The sequence below is a fragment of the Podarcis gaigeae genome (assembly GCF_964106915.1).
Source record: "Podarcis gaigeae genome assembly, chromosome: 15".
Classification (NCBI taxonomy): Eukaryota; Metazoa; Chordata; class Lepidosauria; order Squamata; family Lacertidae; genus Podarcis; species Podarcis gaigeae.
The window spans coordinates 33,567,209-33,579,681 of record NC_139692.1 but is presented as its reverse complement, the minus strand read 5'-3'; the positions used below and the strand labels follow the sequence as shown (position 1 = coordinate 33,579,681).

The 12,473-nt window shown below is 49.7% G+C and overlaps 1 protein-coding gene across 4 annotated transcripts in view; it reads right to left on the bottom strand.

The window, feature by feature from the left end:
* Positions 1–9,540, bottom strand: part of SH2B2 (SH2B adaptor protein 2) — a 54,481-nt gene extending 44,941 nt beyond the window's left edge. For 2 of the 4 annotated variants that reach the window (XR_014558336.1, XM_083714532.1), the window contains exon 1: positions 4,749–4,783. The gene's annotated coding sequence lies outside the window, so the exon portion shown is untranslated. Of the gene's footprint in view, positions 1–4,748; positions 4,784–7,423; positions 9,221–9,446 lie in introns of those variants that run through there. The other 2 variants (XM_083714534.1, XM_083714533.1) reach the window with 2 other exon arrangements.
* Between the last annotated feature and the right edge of the window lie 2,933 nt (positions 9,541–12,473).

The following is a 12,473-nucleotide window of genomic DNA, read 5'->3' as shown; positions in this document are numbered from 1 at the left end:
GGGTTGGGGGGCACATGGTTCACCCCCTCCTTGTTTAATCCTCACAACTAGGCAGAAGGTATCTCCAGCAGACATGGCTATGACCCATACTGGGTTTGGCAGCAGCTGAAACAGGTTCCTGATAGGCTCACCTGCTGAGCCCCCCCACCCCAACAACCCCCCCCCCAACAGGCTGAGAGGGTTTTGATCTACCATCAATTCTACCCATTTCCAAAGGGGTGCCGTCTCGGCCATGTTTGAAAGAAGGGACCCCAGGGTCTTCTAGTCTTACCCCCTGCAATGCAGGAATCTCAGCTAAAGCATCCATGACAGGTGGCCATTCCACCTCTGCTTAAAAGCCTCCAAGGAAGGAGAGTCCACCACATCTTGTGGGAGTCTGTTCCACTGTCTCACTGCTCTTACTGCCAGAAAAGTTCTTCGTGATGTTTAGTCAGCATCCCCTTGTAACTTGAATACATTGGTTCAGGTCCCAGTCTCTGGAAAGAGGAGAAAACAAACTTGTTCCATCCTTCATTTTCACAGCTCAGTAACAGCATCATCTGCCTTGCGCACAGATTTCCAGGTCCAATCTCTGACATTTCCAGGCAGGCCTGGAGAGGACTCCCCCGTGAAATCCTGGAGAGCTGCTGCTGCCAGTCTGTGCAGACAGTACTGAGCTAGATGGACCAACGGTCTGACTCAAGCCTGAGGCAGCTTCCTGGTCCTTTCCACAAAGCTTAAAAGATGCATCAAAGGTATAATGGCAAAAGGAGAGGTGGGGAGACCTCTGTGCTGCTCAAGAAATAGTTGAACTCCAAATCCCATCATTCCTGGCAGCCATATTGGCTGAGGCTGATGGGACTTGGAGTCCAACAACATCTGGAGGCCATGAAGGAGTCACATCCCTGGAACAAGGTTTCACTGATGGTGGTCCACTTTTTGAGATGCCTGCAGCATTACCCCGAGTTATATAGGCTATATTTTAATAGCAGGAGTTAACAGCTATAATTAACATTCACAAAACAGTTGTTAGCGATAAGCACAGGCATCCTGGCATTTGGTGATCTAATTAACACATGTATTGTGATGAGGAAAAAGAGAGCTCTGGGTGGTAAGTTTTACTCAGAGTAGATCCATTGAAATTAAAAGGCCTAGCTTAGTCCTGTTCATTCATTCCAACTGATGTGCTCCAAGTACGACTGCTACAGCTGACTGCCACCCTTAATCCCTATTAAAGTAGCGTTGCCGTATTTCAAAAAATAAAAACCAGGACATCCCAAAACTGTTGAGTATCCCAGACGTCAATTCCACCTTTGAAATCCCAGTAATGTCTGGGAAAATCCGGACGTATGGCAGCTCTATATTAAAGCCAACGGTAACAGAACAGAACATTTTAATGAATTGATTTCAGCTATGTGGAATTGTTGCCCTGACAGCAAGTAACATTACCTACCAGTAACAGCAGCTACAGGGACGCAGGTGGCGCTGTGGGCTAAAGCCTCAGCGCCTAGGACTTGCCGATCAAAAGGTCGGTGGTTCGAATCCCTGTGGCGGGGTGCGCTCCCGCTGCTTGGTCCCAGCGCCTGCCAACCTAGCAGTTCGAAAGCACCTCCGGATGCAAGTAGATAAATAGGGACCGCTTACCAGCGGGAAGGTAAACGGCGTTTCCATGTGCTGCTCTGGCTCGCCAGATGCAGCTTTGTCACGCTGGCCACGTGACCCGGAAGTGTCTCTGGACAGCGCTGGCCCCTGGCCTCTTAAGTGAGATGGGCGCACAACCCCAGAGTCTGTCAAGACTGGCCCGTACGGGCAGGGGTACCTTTACCTTTACCTTTAACAGCAGCTACATTTAAGCCGGTGGTCTCTACTCTCTGGACAATATCTCTGGTAACCCTTGTCCCAGAATTTGCCTGGATTGGGAAAGACCTTCTTAAAACTTCCATCCTTCTTTGGGATTTAGCCTCCCCTCCCAAGGCATCCTGGGACACAAGGAGAATTAAGCATCCCTCTACAACCCGCAGCCAGTCAAGATCATTATTGAACGCTAGTTTTCTTGTTGCTAATGTCCTGCCAATGGTAGGAACCCCCCACCAGGAAGCAGCACTTGGTTTTGTCCCATTATATGTGGCCACCTGTCATGGATGCTTTCTGCATTGCAGGGGGTTGGACTAGATGACCCTTGGGGGTCCCTGTGTCCAATTCTACAGTTCTAGGATTCCTTTTCACTAGGCAACCACTACCCTTAATGGACTAGGACCCACAAACCTACGGGACCGCCTCTCCTGGTATGCCCCGCGGAGGACCTTAAGATCCACAAATGACAACATTTTGCAGGTCCCAAGTCGCAAGGTGGTTAGATTGGTCTCAACTAGGGCCAGGGCCTTTTCAGTACTGGCTCCGACTTGGTGGAAGGCACAATAGACTAGGGCGCTGCAGGACTTGACATCTTTCCGCAGGGCCTGCAAGACAGAGTTTTCCCACCTGGCCTTTGGTCTGGACTCAGTCTGACCCTTATGTTTCCCTCCTCTTATGGTTTTGATCTATGGGCCACTTTTAAAATGAGGCTGCTTTTTAAATTGCATTTCAACCTGTATTTTAAATTGGGGTTTTCCGCTATTATGTTTTTACTGTAACTTTACTGGTGTTAGCCGCCCTGAGGAGGGCGGGGTTTAAATAAAATTTATTATTATTATTATTATTATTATTATTATTATTATAAGACAAGGGCAAGCCCTTCCTCACTTCACTGCCTCCTCACACTTGAAGGATGTATTCAAGAGCATGTACCACACACACAACCCAAAAACCCCCGACAAGGGCCCAACCCCATTCTGTTCGGGCCAGAAACACATTATTGAACGAAACCAAAAGCTCACTCCATATAGAAGCCCACTTCCAACTAGTGTGACCGACAAACGGAAGCCAGAGAATGAGAGATGCAGTGATAGAAACAATCAAGGGGCAATTCAGTCTCCTCACAACATTCCCATCCTTCCCAAACAAAGCTTTCCCCCCTAAGGCGAAATGTTGCCATTAGCCATTAGCCCTAAATTCTTTGGTGGGGTTTCCGCCTTGGCAGCGAAGACAGAAGTGTCCTCCACCTTTGACACAGATGAAATGTTTTGCATGCAAAGCACACATGGAGACACACACACACACACACACACACACACGCCTTGTGATTGCCCCTTCTGCACATCCAGCCCACCATAATGGCAAGCATTCATGCACGGAGCTGTAGACTGGGAAGCAAAGAAGTGTATGGGGCAAAGGGAAGGGTCAGGGGGTTGCTCAAGGAGCCTGCCTGCCCCATATCTGGAGCATACATCCACCCCACAGAGATTTATCTCCTTGCTCCCCTGAGTCATTTGCAGGGGGAAAACAACAGCCCAGGACCCACTGATGAGGAAGAAGGCAGGAGAGGACCCTACAGCCACTCTGACCCAATTCTCACACTACATGTGGGCAGTCAGTGGGCAGACTGGGCAGTCCCAGATACGGATTTCTGCAGCCGAACCTGTGGTTATCTGGTTAATCGCACCTGATGTCTGCCCACGCAGGTGTAGGTGGAAAGAGAGGAAAGCACGCAGGCAACCCACCGGCGCCCTCCCCTGCAGAAAGGCCTCCTCCCTTCACGGGTCTCCTTGCAAAATAATTGCAAGTCGGGGTGGAGGGGGCAGCCGTCGTGCTGCGTCTCCCAGATCTCATTAAGGGAAGGAAGGAAGGATTGGCAGGTTCATAGAATATGGATTATTCCCAAGAGATCGCCGTCCTCGCTTCACGCAACACCACTCAGGATGCAAAAAACAAAAAACACCACGTCGATCTGGCCGTGTGTGTGTGTGTGTGTGTGTGTGTGGCATTGTAATATGCAAGAAAAAGGAGGGAGTGGGAGGGAATCTCTCTCTCTCGCTCACACGATCACCACCCGACAGAGAAAAGCACCGATAAATTGCAAACAAAACAGGCATAGCGAAAAGGAGGGAGGAGAAGAAAACATATTTCTCCCTAAATATTTCGCCTATGCATGCACACGCACACAAAAACACACAGAGGCAACACCTAACGCAAGCGTTGCAAATTTACAAGAGGGGTTTGTGTGGATCTTCCCCCCCCCCCCCAAATAGCTGTCACGCACGCACATGCAAAACACACAGAAGGGCCAAATTCTTCAGGACCAATTTGCACCCCAGAAGGTGGTGGCGTGTGTGTATGTGCATGCGTGTGTAAGTGGCGGCGGCGGGGGGGGAGCCCCCACACAGCTGCACAATCCAGATGTGCACCTCCTGTCATTTTAAGGTGGCAGCGCTCGCAACACACCCAGCAGGAAGCAAACCCCGCAGGGGGCTGCTTTGCTTCCCCAGCAGACCACCCATTCGCGCTTGCGTTTTTACAAACCCCCACAACGTTACAAACCAAACTGATCGGGAGGGTGGAGGAGAGAGATCAGCGTCCCCGCACAGCCCATAAAAGCACACACACGCAAAACAAGTGATTCTTAATGGGAAAGCCACAATTACAATATTTTTTTAAAAAACTGCTAAAGGAGACGATCGGTGGAAAGCAGCATTTCTTGAAATCGCGGCCCTCCTTCGAGCCACCCCCAGCATACCTCCCCGCTCGTGCAAAGAGCAAAATCTTGGGATTAAGAGCAGGAGGAAAGGACCGCGGAAAAGCAGCAGCAGGAGGCGGCGGATTTTGCTGCTTCTTTTCCTCGGAGGAGCAGGAGGAGAGGGCGAAGGGGGAGGCGGCGAGGGCGCAGCGCTTACCGGGCTTGGAGAGGCATGGAAGGGGCGTCGGGTCCGCCCGGCGGCGTCGGTACCAGGGTGCAGGGACGGAAGGGAAGCGCTGGGGCGGGCAGGCTAGCCGCTACCGGCGCGCAGCAGCTCCCGCTGCGAGGAAGAGGCGCCCCCGCCGGTGCCTCCGAGCCGGCCCCGGTCTCCTCCCACTGGCTCGGCGGAGAAGGGTTTAAAGGGCCCGGCAGGCGGAGAAGGAGAGGTCATGTGACGAGCCGGCTCTCGCTCCCCCCCCCCCCCCACACACCCGCGGTAGGCAGGGGTTGTCTTCAAAACAAAGAGCAAAAAAGACGCCCCTGAGCATGTGCAGAGCGCGTACCTAACTAGGCAGGGACAGCTCTGCTCCGTGTGAGGACCTGGTTATTTTTTCCCACGTTGTCAAGCACGTACAGGGGGCGTGTCCCCACCCCAATGAATGACCAGGTCTGGTATGGAATCACAGAATTGGAAGGGACCCCAAGGGGCATCTAGTCCAACCCCCTGCAATGCAGGAATCTTTTGCCCAACGTGGACTTCGAACCTGCGGCCCTGAGTCTCATGCTCCACCAACTGAGCTCTCCAGCTATCCCACATGAAGTTAGGCTTTCTGAAACATACACACAGGCAGACAACTGGGGCTTAAGCATGAACAGAGGGCTTTCCTTTCCTTGTTTAAGTATAACCAGATACAGCTCGGATACACAGGGGATTACTTTTAAGAAACAGAGTTGATTCGAGCATGTTGAATGAAACCTTCAGACGTGATATTCAGGGAGTTTTTAAATATAAAAAGTGGATTCTGTGAACTTGAGCATGTGCAGAGTGCATTCTCACCACACTGAGTGAGCATGGCACTTAAGTAGCCACAATTTAAAGGAAGGGAAAAATTGAGTTGGGGCAGCACATTCTTTCCTCAGCTAAGAGCCACCCATCTGCTGTAATATATTATACATGAAGTGATTTTTAAAAGGTCTTTGTGTACACAGAGAATGCCTTTCCATCCCTCCAAGTAAGTAAGCGCCACAGCAAATGCCACCCTTGGTGGAGGAATAGTCCTGCTTTAAAGAAAGGATAAACAGGGTGCCATTGAGAATGTGCAGAGTGCCTGCCTGCCTCAAGTATAGCCTGATGCTAAGACATGGTAATAAAAAGCAAGGGAGGGGGAAATGGGAGAAAAGACATTTTGCTGCCTGAGGCGCAGAGGGGACTGACCGCTAGGGCAAGGTGGTTTACTTCAAAATCCAAGGCTGTCTTGTATTCCATCCGCCTACCCCATTCATAACTTTCCAATCATTCTGAGACTGCCCAGAGTCTTTTCTGTCCATCTCCTCTGCTGGCCAATCACAGCTGTGAACAGCACAGCGAATCACAAATATTGTTATGGGCACCTGGTCTCACCCTTCAACTTTGTCTGATGGTGGGAGGAAGGGAGCTGGAGAAAGGGGCCTCTCAGCCTAGCCTACCTCACAGGGTTGAGTTCAGATAGATGCTAAGCAATTGTACGGCTGCATTTTAAGTGTCTGAACTGCTTGACCCCACATATGCCCACTCAACCCTTTCCTTCTGTGGAATATGCACCATTCCAAGTGCCACATAATACTAGTTCCGCATTTGTAAAGAAATTGATCTTCACTGTAGTCTTTCTGGCGACTACTAAAAAGGTGTTTGTTTAGGCTAGCCTGTCCAGATATGTAGAACATTCCCGTAATTTAATCTGTGTTTTGCTTATTGCTGGTTTTCATTATTTGAATGATTTAAAAAGCTGGTTTTAACTGTTTTTGGATCATTTTATTGTTTTAATCCGTTTGAGGGGTTTTGTGTGTGTGTGTTTTTTTACAATCAAGCGGTATGGAAATTATATGAAAATAAATAAATAAATGTTTGCGAGTGGGGAGGACAAGGAGAAAACAAGAACAAACTGACCACCTCCAGCCAAGGGGGACCCTTAGCTGCCCCACTGGGTCCAGTGGTCATCAGCCATCTCTGTTGGGGTGAAGTCTGAAATGGCATCTGCACACCCCATTCTATGGTTGACAGCCAACTGATCTGGCAGCTCAATCTTACATCATCAGCAGCAATGGGACAATGTTCGTTCTCTCTCTCTCTCTGAGACACACACACACACACACACACACACACACACACACACGGGGAGCAGCATGTTAGTTTACGGGGTGACGGCCAGGCCACAGGAATGCCAGTTTGGCCCCCACGACTGGGTGCCCGAGGCCATGAGTGCCATGGCCCTGACACCGAAATTTGTTGGTGCCCGGCCCCTTTCTGGGGAATTTTGTGGGTGCTCAGGTACCCAGGGAGTTGGCACCTATATTCCCGGCCATATGGCACAAACAGTTCTGCTTTCCAAAACCTCACAGTCCAAAACCTTACAGTACCTGCCGCCTGAGGCAGCTGCCATATCACTTTGCCTGATGGAAGGGCCGGACCCTGAACTTGAGCTTGCTTTATTTATTTATTTAGAGCACTTGTGCCTTGCTCTTCAGCAAAAAAAGCACCTCCCCAGAGCGGCTTGCACATCCAATAAATTAAAACCACCCGCAGGTTTACAATCTAAGAAATCCGACAGACAAGGGAAAGGGGACAGGCTGGGAAGAGGGAGGTGGAGAAGCAAACTCAGGTGCCAATTCTCAAGTAGTCGTTCTTATACTGACCAGTTGGCATAGTAATAATCCCAGGGTAGGTGTCTAGTGATGCTGATCTTTTGGCAAAGCATATGGAGGGAGTCCTCCTTCCCATCTCTTCCACTGAGGAAGCCTGATGGAATAGAATGTCAGTTTAGTATCCAAAGTCACTCCAGATTTTTCTTGTGTCAGAGATTGACATATCCTATACACCTATACTTGGTAAATTATCAATACATCAGCCTTTTCCAACCTGGTGTTTTGGACTACAACTCCCATAAAACCAAGTTGTCTTCCAGGGCATCGGGAGGGCACCAGGTTGGCGAAGCCTGCCTTGCAGCAGGGGTTGGGGAACATGTGGCTCTCTGGATGTGGCTAGTCTCCAGCTCCCAACATCCTGGCCATCTGGAGGACTGCAGGTTCCCAGCCCTGCCTTACAGGATGGCACAGATGACAGAAATATTAAGAACCTCCAAGGTTTCACAACAGAAAAGTGGCATGCGCTTGGAAAACCCCAATTCTCATGCCAGGCTTCATTGCCCAAACTACAGACCTCCTTGTACACTCACAAAAGGGTAGCTACTTACACATCACCCAGAAAGGAAATGCATCATCAAAATAGCAGTCAGGAGAGGACACAGATTTGCATAACATTTGGGCTTGCTGATTTATAGGCACGTGTGCACATTTAGAAATAATTGCTGTAGTTTAAATAGAGATGCAGCATATCTCACCCCAGTGGGTGAGACTGTGATCTGGAGACCCTTATGCCCCTTCAGTCTCCTGTCTAGGTGCTCAAGTCTCCCTTTTTGTGGGGTAGGGCTATAACTCAGTGGACAAGCACCTATTTTGCACAGAGAAGGTCCCTGGTTGGGGCCTCAGCATCTCCCAAGTAGGTCTGCCAGGGTCTCCACTGAGTCCACTCTGAAACCCTGGAGTAGGGTTTCCCAAACTTGGGTTTTGGGTGGTTTTGGACTATGATTCCCATCATTCCTGACCACTGGTCCTGCTAGCTAGGGATGATGGAAGTTGTAGTCCAAAAACAGCTGGAGACACTGCTAGTACAGACCAAGGATAGCCAATATGGTGTCTTCCAGGTGTTGCTGGACAACAGCTTCCATCATTCCTTACCGTTAGCTATGCTGGCTGGGTCTGATGGGAGTTGCAGTTCAACAACACCTAGAGGGCACCTTCTACTGAGCTAGATGGGCCAACAATATGATTTGGTATGAGGCAGCTTCTTATGTTCTTATGTCTTTTGTTATTTTGCTCCCTAGAGCACCCATTGCCAGACTCTCCAGATGTTTGGGGCTGTTTGAACCCTAGCCTCCCCAGTCCCATGACAGGCAAGAAGCGACAATTTGACCTAGGCCACCATACATCAGTCCTTTTGTGAAGAGGGGTTGATGGTTCAACAACCCCGAGAATTGCAATAGGGGTTTCCTAACACCCCTCAGCCACCTTTGACAAACAACGGCTCCCAGAATTCTTTGCGGGAAGCCATGATTGTTCAAAGCAGTTGCTGTAAATGTATGGTGCAAATTTGACCCTAGTGGCTGGGTGCCTCATGGTGGGCTACCTTCTTCTTGAGTTACAATTTCTACCCACCCTGCTTGGACTTGTGACTGTTTATCCACTTTATTCACTGCAGTCCTGAGGCTGAGGGGAAAGAGGTCAAGAAGCTTCTTGTGCCATTGACTCAGAGAAGGCTCCAACTTTCACTCTCTCTTCCCGCCAATGTTTCCATTTCATATCGATTGTCGTTTCTGATGAGTCCACGCCGCGTCCTTGCTGACGAATCAAGGAAACTCGATCCACCGTCCTTGTCTATGAAGAGGAAGTAAAATCTTGCACAGCAGACAATTTACCTCTCCCCACCATGCATCTGTTCTCGCAAAGCAAGGTCCAGTGACATCCTGAGGCTGGCGCTTCTTTTCCCAACACTAAGTTTACACAATATTCAAGCATCACCCACCCCAAATACCCATACCCTCCAGGAAACTGGGGTAACACTGGTTTGAGGGGGGTGGGATGTGTTGTAGATTTTCCTCACATGATCAAGAGAGCTGTTGACAGGAATGCGTCTGAGGAACTCCGAGGTCAAGTCAGAAGGATATCAACTCCCTGCACATTTGCAGCCTAACCTTAAGAAAAAAATTAAAAAGGTAAAGGTAAATGTACCCCTGCCCGTACGGGCCAGTCTTGACAGACTCTAGGGTTGTGCGCCCATCTCACTTAAGAGGCTGGGGGCCAGCACTGTCCGGAGACACTTCCGGGTCACGTGGCCAGCGCAGCACACGGAAACGCCGTTTACCTTCCCGCCAGTAAGCGGTCCCTATTTATCTACTTGCACCCGGGGTGCTTTCGAACTGCTAGGTTGGCAGGCGCTGGGAGTGCACCCTGCCGCGGGGATTCGACCACCGACCTTTCGATCGGCCAGCCCTAGGCGCTGAGGCTTTTACCCACAGCGCCACCCGTGTCCCTAAGAAAAAAATTAAAGGTGCCTTAAAATCTTTGGTTTTAATTGCGTGAGGCCCATAGCGCTCTGCTTGAAACTGAGCTGCAAATGGAGTACAGACAAACAGCTTTCCAAAATATAGATAAACCTTCATAATTAAAACACTCAATAAAAACAACCCTTTTAAAACAAGTTGGCAATTTAAACAGGGAGGCTGGTTTAATTGTATTCAGGTTATTAAAGATTCTGTCCTTTAGCTCTGTGTGCACATTTATTTATTTACCATTAACTGCATTTATATCCCACTTCTCCTCCATGGTGCTCAAAGTGGCATACATGGTTTGTCTCCTCCCCATTTCAATCTCACAACAACCCTGTGAGGTAGGTTAGGCTGACAGACAGTCACAGGCCCAAGGTCACCCAGTGAGCTTCAGGGCTGTGGGGGTTTGAATCCTTGTCTCCCAGGCCCTACTCTGACGTACGAACCATTCCTCCACACATGTTCATACACATAGCATTGGGTTGTAAGATTGCAGTCCTAGAAGGCATAACTAAGGAAATGTGTTATCAACTGTCTCATGGGATTACAGTGGTACCTCAGGTTAAGAACTTAATTTGTTCTGGAGGTCCGTTCTTAACCTGAAACTGTTCTTAACCTGAGGTACCACTTTAGCTAATGGGGCCTCCCGCTGCCGCTGTGCGATTTCTGTTCTTATCCTGAAGCAAAGTTCTTAACCTGAGGTACTATTTCTGGGTTAGCGGAGTCTGTAACCTGAAGTGTCTGTAACCCAAGGTACCACAGTACTCAGAATCCTTATGAGAGGATCCTTTCATTCCTCAGAGAGATGGTCATTAGTGGTGCACCACGTTTATCTTTATATAACGCGCCTGAGAACAGATCCATTTCTTTTCAGAATGTTCCAGAACAGGGGTGAGGAACCTGAATCTCTCCATAGGTTGTTGAACTCCAGCTCTCATCTGCCCCAGGCAGGGGTGCTGGGAGCTGTGGTTTCAACCTTAACTGGAGGGCCACCGGATCCTCACCCGTATTCTAGAACATTCTGAAATCAAGAACTGACCAGTCAGTTTTAAAATTAAGGTGGTTGTCAGCCAGTAGAGAGACGTTTACTACCTATAGCCGTGGCTTTCAACCAGTGTGCCGTGGCACCCTGGGGTGCCTTGAATGGTGGTCAGGGGTGCCGTGGGCGACACTGGCCTCTGTCCCTCTTTCCTTCCCTCCCTCCTTGGATGCCCTCTCGCATCTCTGCCTCCCAAAGGCTTGCACGGCTGTTTGTTGTAGCAGCCCTAGCTACAAGCCCCCCAGGTGAATGGTGCCTCTAGGGTTGCTCAGGGGGTGCTGGTTGCCAGGAGCTAAGGCAGCCTTGGAGTAAGCATACAAGTGGGTGAGGAAGCCCAGCCAGCCAGGCCACCCAGGCCCCTGTGGGGCAGTGTGAGGAGGCAGCTCAGAGACCAGGGGCAGCAGCAGCGGCTGCCCAGAGGACTCCAAAGGAGAGGAGGCTGAGGGAACACTCCACAAGGAAGGGTGTTCGAAAAAGGGTGAGAGGCTGCCAGCTCTGCAGGCAACTGGGCTCTTGAGCCCTGCAGAAAGAATGTAGTTGGTCAAGGGAAACCTGGACTCAAAAAGGTTGAAAACCTCTTACCTATAGGATGGTTTTATTCATGCTGGCAGCCATAAAGTTGTGGTCTACTTTTCTGACCCAAAACAGTGCAGACTTCAACCCCACCCCACACCTGAGGGCGGCCCTCTGGAGTAATAATAGTAATAATAATATATATTTTTTTTATATCCTGCCCTCCCCAGCTGAAGCCGGGCTCAGGGCGGCTAACAACAATCAAATAATCAAACAATCAAATAATCCAACATTCTAAAAACATTTCATTATAAAAATTAATTAAAATCAAATTAATGGCAACCGTTAAGCAAAATTCTGTGCAGGTTGCCAGAGGAGGGAGTCAGGCTGCGCCCTGACCAAAGGCCTGGTGGAACAACTCTGTCTTGCAGGCCCTGCGGAAAGATGTCAGGTCCTGCAGGGCCCTAGTCTCTTGTGACAGAGCGTTCCACCAGATTGGAGCCGCAGCCGAGAAAGGCCTGGCTCTAGTTGAGGCCAGCCTAACCTCTCTGTGGCCTGGGACCTTCAGGATGTTTTTATTTGCAGACCGTAGGTTCCTCTGTGGGGCATACCAGGAGAGGTGGTCCCGTAGGTACGAGGGTCCTAGACTGTATAGGGCTTTAAAGGTTAAAACCAGCACCTTAAACCTGATCCTGTACTCCACCGGGAGCCAGTGCAGCTGGTATAGTACCGGATGAATGTGATCTCGCAGCCAAGACTCCATAAGGAGTCTTGCCGCAGCATTCTGCACCCGCTGGAGTTTCTGGGTCAGTCTCAAGGGCAGCCCCACGTAGAGCGAGTTACAATAATCCAGTCTGCAGGTGACCGTCGCGTGGATCACAGTGGCTAGGTCAGGGCGAGAGAGAGTACTATGACAGGAGAAAGGGTGGGATATAAATCAAATAAATAATGGAAAATAATAACTTGTAAATTAAGCCTGGGCGATCAGTCAACTGAAATGGGCAAATTAGAGAGCCTTGCCTATCTAGGA